The sequence below is a fragment of the Cornus florida genome, unplaced genomic scaffold (genome assembly GCF_030987335.1).
Source record: "Cornus florida cultivar Cherokee Brave unplaced genomic scaffold, ASM3098733v1 CherokeeBrave_3.0.0_Hap2_Chr04, whole genome shotgun sequence".
Taxonomy (NCBI): Eukaryota; Viridiplantae; Streptophyta; class Magnoliopsida; order Cornales; family Cornaceae; genus Cornus; species Cornus florida.
The window spans coordinates 19,585,764-19,598,403 of NW_026775574.1; positions in this window are offsets into that span (position 1 = coordinate 19,585,764).

Here is a 12,640-nt window from a genome sequence, read left to right on the forward strand (position 1 = left end):
ACAAAAATTGTACAGGAAAATTTTGAAATAAAATAAAATAAAATATTTTATTGTTTAGTTCTTCCCAAACAGAGTTTTTTCCCAAGCTTCATGCAAATGTTACATGGTGTATCATGTATTTTAAGTTAGTCATGCAACTAGTGGCTCACACATTAACCACTTTTGGCATGCACTAAAAATAACGTGCTAAAGTCTCACGAAGATAATAACGTAATTATTTTATGCAAAATAATGTTTAAAGTAAAATTTGTCTTTTGACTTTTCATCCCAACACCCCCAGAAAGATTGGAAATTACATGACACCAATTATCTCCCAAACATTGATCAGAAAAGCTCTATGGTTTCAACCACATTGCAGTATTGCACTAGTCACTAATTTATGTGAGAAAAAATAGAACAGAAAAAATGTAATGACTAGCTTAAATCAGTTAAAAACATGGTTATCGAATATAGACAAAAGTGGAGAAAAAACCAAGTGGTGTAATCTCATACATGAAGTGTGAGACAAATCAGGATTGTCTTGTCCAGGTTGAGAGAAGCTATATAATATTTGAAGGTTTTGTTTTCTGGTATAAGTATACAAAAACAGACATGTTTTTTGTGCACATAGGTGACAAATTGGTATTGTCTATATCAGTTGTGCTTTACAATTTTCTTAGGATTCCGCGCCCAGTGGGAATTCATGTTTGAAGGTTATTTGGATGTGTTTTAGACTTTTAGTTGCTCTGTTTGTTTGTTGGAAAATGGAGTTTTCTGTTTACTCCAGGAGATCTTGTGACGGTCTTACCAATGGAATCATGTCTTATACTACTCTTTCAAGGGTTGTATGGTAATTTGCTATTATAATTGAGAAGATGGAGATGATTCAGGGATAGCAATTTGTCCCCCAGAGTTAGGTACCCACCCCGTTATTTATAGCGATTTTAGAGGACTGTTTAACTTATTCGGGCATGAATGGTTTTTATTAATGAAAACTCGCGCGGGTTCGGGTTCGGGGCGGGGACGGGAAAAGTCACACCGTCCCGCCCCGCCCCGTCTTGTTTAGGTAGGTAAGTTACTAAATTATCCTTATTTTATTAGTATATATAGTTAGCTTTAGAAACCTTAAGTCGTATTCACTCACTTTCTCAACAGTTCTAGTGAGCGGTAGAGCCCTACAAACTAAGAATGCTCATATCATTGAATTTTATATTAAATTATAGATTGCCGATTTTTTATGATTTTTTTTCAATAGTTATATAATTGTATTTAAGGAAACCCTACAAACTAAGAACGTTCATACCTTTAAATTTTATTTTAAATTATTGATTGCCCATTTTTTATGATTTTTTTCAATAGTTATATAATTGTATTTAAAGAAAAAAAAATTAAAAAAAGGAAAAGAAATTCTAGAACTAAACGGGGCGAGGTGGGTACCCGTAGGGGTTAAAAAGTTAAACGAGACAAGGATGGGGTGGAAAGATTTCTCGTTTAAGCGGTTTTGGGCGAGGACGGGGCGGAAATTTCTAAATGATTATAGGGGCAGGAGAAGATACACCCGTCCAAAACCGTTCCCGTTGCCATCCCTGTAGATAAAGTTTAAAATTGGTTTTGTTCTTTTCCCTCCACATTATATATAGTGCCATGTATTGCTCTTCTCCTTACGATAGCTTGACTGCTCATTTTTGAATTGTAAATCTTTTCTAGCAATTCATCTTTTGAAAAGGGTTGGACTAAAAAAGCCATTATCCAGTCCAACCATGCCAATATTGTGTTTGGATGGAAGGAATGGGAAGGAGAGAGAAGAAAAAAAAAAAAATTTAGATAGAAGTTATATTGGTATAGGATGATTTAAAAAAAAAAAAAAAAAAAAAAAAGAAAAAGAAAAAAGAAAAAAGAAAAAAGAAAAAGAAAAAGAAAAAGATGAGCACAACACAAATTAGGAAAGAAAAGAAAGAGTGAAGAGGCAAGAATTGCTCAAGCCCATTATTAGGCCCATTCTCAAAATCCAACCCAAGGAAGAGAGCAAGCCCAATGGAAGATTTACTGGACCTGAAGCAAGGGCCAGGCCAACTAAGCCCAAACGAGAAAGCCCATAAAGCCCAATACGTGGGGGTCAACAAAAGGGATTAGGGTATAGAAATGAAGGTATAAATAGAAAGATAAAAAGGGGGTGATGTATGAAACAGTTTTTTTGTACCTACAAGGAATATACTAGTAATCTTTAATCATGTTTTGTTGATAAATGAAAGGAAGAAAAAACAGGAAAAGAAAAGGAGACAATGGTGATTTAGGAGGCAAAGGAAGAGAATAGAGAGTTTGGGGTCTCAACTCCGAACTCTGACGTCAAAGAAGAGAAAGGGATCGATGGACCCCACACCATTGCAGGTGTAAGGGTCACCACTTCAGTTTTGGAGTTTTCGGACCATCTTGATATAGTTAACAGGACCAAATGGTATTTTATTTTATTATATTATTCATAAATTTCATTAAACCTTAGTACCATTTTCTTTCATTTCCTCCCATTTTCAAAGGATAACAAAAGCACTATTTGTAAATTAGTGAAACTCTCCCTCACCATCTAGTTCTTTCCATAATTTCATAACAAACACAAAATATGATTTCTTCCATTTTCTCTGCTTTTCTATCATTTTATTCCTCTCAAATAAAGCTAACCTATAAATGTGTAAGAAAAATAAAATGAGAGCCTTTTAAAACCTGATTCATTTTCTTTCTTTTTATTGTAATTATTCTCTTAATTTTAATTGGTTTCTTAATATTCTCTTATAATTAATTAATGATTTCTGTTGGCTCAGAGTAGTTGGAGAGCCCGTACATATATATTCTATTAAAAGTATTTTGAATTTTTGCCGTATGAACGTTTTTTTATATTTTGTAATAAAACGTAGTCATTTTTTGAATCATAGACCTTGTCTAATTACCATATAACACAAGCAGCTCGAAAATTTCCATTATACCCCCACTTTCCTTTCTTCTTGCGTCGGAGTGTTTCAAGATAATTTTTCATATTGCATTTCTATTAAGTTTATTTACGAATTTATCCAAACAAGTATAAAACATACTCACTTATTTTGTGAGTGGAAATGCATTACCCGTAACTAATGACTCACTTATAAAACAACTAATGACTTCCAACTCTATCCTCACACTTAAAACTTTTATAAATGAAACTCCAACCTTATATATTGACATTCTCCTAATGCATTATAATTATTGACTAACATCTTCCACGTAACTCTCTAATCTTTTAGAAATCCCTACATTCAACAAATCTCTACAACCTCTTCAATGTTCTGTAATTATCCTATTCTCTCAACACTCTAATAAGTGTAGAATATTTTAGAACTCAACCTTCACATACGCTATGCATATGCCATGTAATGTCCTTAATTAGCACTGGAACTACCCGTGTGACACAAGAAGGGGGCAGAGCGACCAGAGAGGGCACTTATGCCTGTTTGTCATTATATTATATACTTTTATTATTATTATTATTATACGTGTGTGTGTATATATATATATATATATATATTTTTATACATTTATACATTTATGTTTTAAATTTTCAATTTTTAAAATTATCTCTTAAATTTTTTTCCTTTCTTTTCTCTTTTACTCTTCAAATTTTTTTTTTAATTTCTTAAGACATAACAGTTAAATTTCTCTTCAAACACTAATTTTTCTCCCTTCAAATTTCTATCATTTTATTAAATAGAAAATGGTGATTCCAGCCATGGCCATTTATTAGTGACCAAGCTCTCTAAGCACCAGGCCAAAGCTGTCTTTTGGTCATAATACTGCACGAAATATATTTAAATTATATTAATAATAAGTATATGTCTAAAAATCCTTTCGTTAACAAGTAATGTGTTTCTATTTATCAAATTCAAAAATATTTATTTATTCATTCTTTAAAAATAATACTTGTAAGTTGCATTTTATTTTAATTATGTTATCTTGTCATATGAATTTTAATTTATTTCATCCTTAAATATATTATTATCCATTGATTTAGTAAAAAATTTATTACAAAGTCGTTTTTTCAATAAGAAAAATGACATAAATTTTTTAAATATATCACTACTTGTGTTAAATGATCTAAAAAATTCAATTTAGAATATAGTCATGGGGAAAAAGTAAAAAATAATAAAAATAAAAAATATTTTTAAAATAAAAACTTATTATTTTGGGAGAAAATATCACTTACTTTCCTTGAGTTTAGGCCTAATTACACATAGTACCCTTGACGTTTCAAAAATTACACCGACCAAGTTAGCTCCCTCATAACAGTTTGTCCAATGAGGCTTTTTTTGATGATGTCATCCATTTTTTTAGTACGAAATATCACATTTTCCCTTATCATAGTTGCAATGACATAATCACCCTTACTTTTAAGAAACAAAATCCTTAACACCTTCTACATTGTATACAAGTTACAACGCCACACACACACATATATACTGTGATACCCCTCGGATTCGAGACACGGGTTGATCAGGCCCAGGCCCAAACCCGAGGGATATCAAACAATTAATATGTAACCGAACACAGAATACAAGATAACATAAGAAATAAAAATAATAAGCTGAAAGAATCTAGAAATAAAATCCTTTATAATTAAATATTTAAAATCTGATAATCCAAAACTCCATAAGTTTACAACTCGGGAATCCATCCATTGGACCCCTTATTAAAATTCTCCAAAAGATACTGAAATAATAATAAAAATAAAATCCAAAACTAACATAGAGAAGATTCCTACATAATCGGAGGAATGACTAGCTGTATCTGTTCTGCACGTCCAAACTCTAACCCTGGAACTGACGAGCACCTAAAAAATAAAGAAGTGGGTCAGGCCGACATGCAAGTCCTGATCTACTACAATCCAAACAGTAATCCGATACGCAGATACATCCTAGGAAGACTCAACAATATCTAGAATAGTCCATATATGTATATAGTACACACTATAGGACGCTCACTAGTCCAAAAAGGATTGTCTCGGCCTGAATAGAGATACCATGCAAATCGCATATATTGTGGTCATGTGTATCTAGACCTACCAGGGAACAATACCTCTGTCCAGCTATCCATCCTAGGCGATATACGCACCCTAACTATGGTCCTAAGACTCAGCTCATACCATGGCCCATAAAATAAATATATAAAGTCCATACCCCTCCTAGTACAAGATACCATCCATCTGTGTAGTGATCTGGTATATGTATATCCATCCGTCCTGAAACCATATTAAGTCATTCAATTATTTTGTTGACATGACACAAGTAGATGATGGACTTAACTCATAGGGTTAATTCATACCTTAATCCAACTTAGATAGGATTTAATGTTTGACTAATCCATACCTAGTATGTCACCGTCCCATACCGGTACATACAAATCCTCCATACAGCATAGTTATTAAAACAACACTATACAATCAACAACCATACTCCAGAATATGCATTTATATAAATTCATACATATATCAATATTAGGTATTCATTTAAAAACCTAAATATCATACTCCAATCATTTAAACTGCTAAAATAAATCATAGCGTTTAAATCCCCCAAAACAACCCATAAATTGATACAAATTAAACAAATTAAATATCAATTAAATCCAAATTAAGTATAGTTAAATATAATTAATTCACCATACTTATAACATTACAAAAATATAGGATTATATATAATTGAATTATATATAAAAACTTTGCCAAGTTCCTGTCATATAAACCTAGCAAAAACAGTGCAACGTATAGCCATTGTTTGAGTTGTTCATTGCTCCTTTCCCTAAACCACTATAGTATTAAATGTTTTCAATATTTATTTAAGTCCCTAACATTTAATTACATCTCACAGTAGCTTTTAAACAGCCTTAGAAAACCCTGTGCAGCCCAAACAGCCCTTAAAACTCATTTTAGTGCGTTTCAAGAAAGAGCAGGCTCAATTAAAACATTGAGCCTGCTCCATTTTTGGGTTAGAGCTGGCTCCTTCAACATTGAGCCAGCTCCAAGTTCCTAATAGAGCCGGCTCCATCATCTTTGAGCCGGCTCTAAGGAAATTTTAGAGCCTGCTCCTTCTTCTTTGCAGCCGTTGCCCGTTCTAGCTTCGTTTTCTCAAATTCCGGTGATTACAGAGCCTCTATGGTATGTTCTAATTCTTATTCTAGGTTCAATCTTAGTCATAAATAAGTTTAAACCACTGAAATCCAATCCTAACATGTGTAGGAACACAAGTTTTAAACCAACAATTACAACACCTCTGTTAACCAATTTTAAGCAAGCTGCGACAGATTTAATTCAGATTAATTTTGATGCTATTAAATACTGTTCTAAGCACCTGTTCTAGGGTTCAAACTCAAACTCAGTCCTAGATTAATTGCTAGGCAACCATATGAATCGTTGATCTCAATTGAACAAAAAAAATAAACATGTTACAGGAGAAACCAACTAACAGAAACCTAAAGAATTTTGGTACAACAGCTCCATTCAACGAAGTTAATTATCAGTTTAAACATGCAAAATAGATTGTTTAAGCATTAGTTTAATTCCTGGAGTCTTCCTAAACACGCACAGAACACAGATTAAAGAGATAGAGAAGAACAAGACTTGCCTTAAGTTTCAAAGTTGAAACACTGAATCCACGTCTCTGAGTTTTAGTTTTCCTTGCTCTGCCTTCCTAAGCCCTCTCTGTAAATTACTCACTCTCTGTTTCTCTGCCCCCACAACCCTCTGTATCACTGTATACGTGACTAAGGTGAATAGGGTTTACAAAAACCCTTAGTAGACATAAACATATGTATTTATAGGCTTAAGTTGAAATCCAAACCTTAATCCTAAACCACCTACAGGTTGGCTCAGAATAAAACACAATGAAATTAAGAAAACCCTAATAATTTAAAACAGTTAAGTTGCCTCTAAAATAATTAAACCAATTACAAATAAATCAATTAAAAAAACAACAAAATTAAAGCAATATTAACAATTAAACAAGTAATAAAATCAGTCACAAAAATGCAGCACTTAATGTAAGCTAAATAAATATAAGAATTAAACAATTTAATAAATCAAAGAAAACAAGTAAACCAAAGAATGAATTCAAATAATACAAATAAGTCAAGTACGTCAAATAATTCAAAAACAATTAAACAATTAAAACATAAATTGAAAAATTAAATACCAGGACTATCCTTTTGAAATTAGGGGTATTACATTCTTCCCTCCTAACAAAAGGAATTCCGTTCTCGGAATTCGCTCTTACCTTCTTCCAATATTTCAGGAAACTGCGAGCGAATGACATCCTCCCGTTCCCAAGTGGATTCAGCCTCATTGTGATGACTCCACTGAACACGTACCAATGGAATAACCTTGTTACGAAGAATCTGATTCCGTCGGTCTACAATACGACACGGCGGCTCCAAATAAGTTGCATCCGGCTGCAACTCAATCTCCCCAACATCGATATGTTGATACTGATCCTCATCTCACAGAAATTTTCGCAACATGGAAACATGGAACACGTTATGAACGCGATCCAAGTTATCCGGAAGTGCCAATCGATATGCCACAGCTCCAACTCGATCCGTAATCATAAAAGGACCAACAAACCCTGGAGACAACTTCCCTTTCTTTCCAAAGCGCATAACACCCCTCATAGGTGAGACTTTGAGAAAAACCTGATCCCCAACCTTAAACTCCAAAGCACGAGTGCGACGATCAGCATAACTCTTTTGCCTACTCTGGGCAGTACGCATGCGATTGCGAATAAGAGCTATCTTCTCAGAAGTATCCTTAATAAACTCAGGACCCAAGAATCTGCTCTTACCAACCTCCATCCAACAAACAGGCGATCGACACGGTCGGCCATATAACGCCTCAAATGGTGCCATCCCAATAATCTTCTGAAAACTATTGTTATAAGCAAACTCCACAAGTGGCAAGTAATCCTCCCAATGGCCCTTGAAATCAAGAACACATGATCGAAGCATATCTTCCATAATCTGATTCACCCTCTCAGTCTGTCCGTCAGTCTGAGGATGATAAGCAGTACTAAGATGTAACTCCGTACCCAAAGCCTATTGAAAGCTCTTCTAAAATCCAGATATAAAGCTCGAATCCCTGTCCGATATAATAGACAATGGAATGCCATGTAGCTTCACAATCTCCAAAATATATAGCCTTGCCAACTGCTCCAAAGTGTAGTCAGTGCAAATAGGCAAGAAATGAGCTGACTTGGTCAACCTATCCACGATGACCCATATGGAATTATACCCCTTGAAAGAATTTGGCAAACCTTCCACAAAATCCATAGAAATGCTCTCTTATTTCCACTCTGGTATCAGTAGTGGCTGCAGAGCTCCTGGCGGCCTTTGATGATTAATCTTTACCATCTGACAAGTACTACATCGTGAGACAAAAAGAGCAATGTCCCTTTTCATACCTGCCCACCAAAACTGCCGCTTCATATCTTGATATATCTTGTCGCCTCTTGGATGAACAGAAAACTCGGAGTGATGAGTCTCAATCATCACATCTTTCCTTAAATCATTAGCAGAAGATACCACTATCTGACCCTTGTACCGCAAACCTCCATCAGCCCCAACATAGTAAAGTGGAACCTCTCCGGAAGCTATCTCTGCAACTTTGTCGATACACTGCTGATCGGTGAGTTGTGCTTATAAAACCTTGCGAATAATGGAAGGTGTAACCACAATGCAAGCCATAAAAGCGTCCAACAACTCATCTACATTCTTCAAAGCATTCCACTCAGTGGTGAATAAGGCAGAAAGACTACCAACAGGTCGGCGACTGAGTGCATCTGCTACCGCATTCGCTTTCCCTGGGTGATACTGTATCGAGAAGTGATAGTCTTTCATGAATTCCAACCACCTGCGCTGTCTCATATTCAGCTCCCGCTGAGTGAACAAATACTGCAGACTCTTGTGATCGCTGAATAATCTGAAGGACTCACCTAACAGATAATGCCTCCATATACATAAAGCAAAGATCACAGCTGCCAACTCCAAATCATGTGTTGGATAATTAAGCTCATGAGGCTTAAGCTTCCGAGATCCATAAGAAATCGGTCGCTCCTCTTACATCAAAACACATCCAAGACCCTGTAACGAAGCATTCGTATAGACAAGATACTCTATCCCGCTCTGTGGAGTAACCAGAACCGGTGCAGAAGTCAACTTCCTTTTCAGCTCATCAAAAGCTCGCTGACAGTGCTCATCCCACACAAACTGTACACCCTTCTTAGTCAGATGAGTGAGTGGCCACGCAATCTTAGAGAACCCCTGAATGAACCTCCGATAGTATCCTGCCAATCCGAGAAAATTTCGAATCTCGGTAGGTGAAGTAGGTTGTCCCCACTCAACCACAGCTGAAACCTTGGCTGGATCTACTGATATCCCTTTTTCTGACACCACGTGACCCAAAAACTTCACTTTTCGCTGCCAAAATTCACACTTCTCGAATTTGGCATACAGTTGGTTCTCACGAAGCGTCTGCAACACCATCCGAAGATGTCTCGCATGATCGTTCTCCGATCAAGAATAGATCAAGATGTCATCAATAAAGACAATTACAAACTGATCCAAATAAGCTCGGAAGACTCTGTTCATTAAGTCCATGAACACTGCTGGTGCGTCAGTCGTCCCAAACGGCATGACACGAAACTCATAAGAACCATATCTCATGAGAAATGCTGTCTTAGGAACATCCTGCTCCCTAACCCTTAACTGATGATATCCAGAACGTAGATCAATCTTGGAGAAGTATGTGGCTCCCCTTAACTGATCAAACAAGTCATCAATCTACAAATGAGTGTGTAGCACCCTTATCAAATAAAACACGTCCATGAAAACCATGTATAGGAAACTTACGCTCAACAGCCTGAGGTGCCTGCATATCCTGTGGCATAGGGTTATACACCCTACCATAATGTAACTGCTGCGGTGCCTGTCCTTGAGGCTGCGGCAGAGTTGGTAATGCCGGATAAGTCTGTCCCTGAATCCGAGGAACCTGTGGAGCTGGTAGAGGCACTGGCACCCTTTGTCCCTGCTGCACATGCTGTCCCTGTCCCTGTCTCTGTCCCTGTCTGACTGTAGGACACTGCCGGGAAGTGTGACCATACTCCCCACAAGTATAGCAACTACCCTGGAAAGTACCGAATGGCCTCCTCTGTCGATTAGCCTGTGGCTGACCCCGTCCTGCTTGTGGTCCCCCATTCTATTGACGATGAATAGGTACCACATCCTTGGAAGCATCTGAACCACCCTTGTGCTTCTTCCAAGGCTGCTGTCCCTGGAACTTGCCTTTGTCGTTCTGTCAGTGTCCATTCCCATTCCCTTTCTCAGCTGACTGGTTAGCAGAGTCTCGGTCACCCCGCTTCTCACCCTTGGCCTGTCTGATGTCCATGGTCAATTAATACTGCTGTAGAGCAGCGTCTACCACCTGAGCATAGGTAGTATAGGCTGGACTACCTGTAATAGCTCTCTTGATAGACCACATCAGTCCCTTGACGAAACTGTTGCGCTTCTTCTCCTCTGTATCCACCTCCTCCGGTGCAAAGAGAGACAAACGTGTGAACTGCTACTCATACTCTGCCACTGTCATGTTTCCCTATTGCAGATTGAGAAACTCAGTCTTCATGGCTGCCCTAACTGTATAAGGAAAATACTTTTCTTCAAAGCGTGGACTGAACTCATCATAAGTCAAAGCCATCCTCTCCTTTATGGTGGTAACTGACTCCCACCACTGTAGTGCATCCCCAACTATCTTGAAGGTAGCAAGCATCTGCTTTTGAACCTCTGTGCACTGAACCAAGCGAAGATGTCGCTCGATGTCCTGTTTCCACTGGTGAGTTGCTCTCGCATCGGTAGAGCCTGTAAACTCTGGTGGGCTCCCTTTTGTGAAAGAACTCCTTGCCTTCTCCCAAGTATCAGTCTGAACAACCGGTGCTAGTACTGGTGTTGGTAATGGTGCCGGCTGTATCTGAGGCTGATTCCGAAAAGCAGCCGTTACCCCTGCATCTAAAGCCCGAGCAATAAGGTCATTGAGGTGAGGGGGAAACTCTGGCTCTTCTCCCTGATCCCAAGTTTGCTGAACTTCCTCCTGCTCCTCATAAAACGGACCTTCATCCTCCTGACGCTGCCTACGGGCTGCTTCCCTTCGTTGCCGATTGTTTCGTCTGGTTCTTGCGTTAGCCATTCTGTCAACACAAAAAGACAGACATCAGCACGCCCAAACCGAACCGTAAAGAATACAATGAATCTTAATACTTAAGCTCTAATCAAGAGAAACCGCTACGCGGAAGCCTTATACGATTGAATCCTAGAGACACTTGAACCTAGAGTGCTTTGATACCAACTGTGATACCCCTTGGATTTGAGACACGGGTTGATCAGGCCCAGGCCCAAACCCGAGCGATATCAAACAATTAATATGTAACCGAACACAGAATACAAGATAACATAAGAAATAAAAATAATAAGCTGAAAGAATCTAGAAATAAAATCCTTTATAATTAAATATTTAAAATCTGATAATCCAAAACTCCATAAGTTTACAACTCGGGAATCCATCCATTGGACCCCTTATTAAAATTCTCCAAAAGATACTGAAATAATAATAAAAATAAAATCCAAAACTAACATAGAGAAGATTCCTACATAATCGGAGGAATGACTAGCTGTATCTGCTCTGCACGTCCAAACTCTAACCATGGAACTGACAAGCACCTAAAAAATAAAGAAGTGGGTCAGGCCCACATGCAAGTCCTGATCTACTACAATCCAAACAGTAATCCGATACGCAGATACATCCTAGAAAGACTCAACAATATCTAGAATAGTCCATATATGTATATAGTACACACTATAGGACGCTCACTAGTCCAAAAAGGATTGTCTCAGCCTGAATAGAGATACCATGCAAATTGCACATACTGTGGTCATGTGTATCTAGACCTACCAGGGAACAATACCTCTGTCCAGCTATCCATCCTAGGCGATATACGCACCCTAACCATGGTCCTAAGACTCAGCTCATACCATGGCCCATAAAATAAATATATAAAGTCCATACCCCTCCTAGTACAAGATACCATCCATCTGTGTAGTGATCTGGTATATATATATCCATCCGTCCTGAAACCATATTAAGTCATTCAACTATTTTGTTGACATGACACAAGTAGATGATGGACTTAACTCATAGGGTTAATCCATACCTTAATCCAATTTAGGTAGGATTTAGTGTTTGACTAATCCATACCTAGTATGTCACCGTCCCATACAGGTACATACAAATCCTCCATATAGCATAGTTATTAAAACAACACTATACAATCAACAACCATACTCCAGAATATGCATTTATATAAATTCATACATATATCAATATTAGGTATTCATTTAAAAACCTAAATATCATACTCCAATCATTTAAACTGCTAAAATAAATCATAGCGTTTAAATCCCCCAAAACAACCCATAAATTGATACAAATTAAACAAATTAAATATCAATTAAATCCAAATTAAGTATAGTTAAATATAATTAATTCACCATACTTATAACATTATAAAAATATGGGATTATATATAATTGAATTATATATAAAAACTTT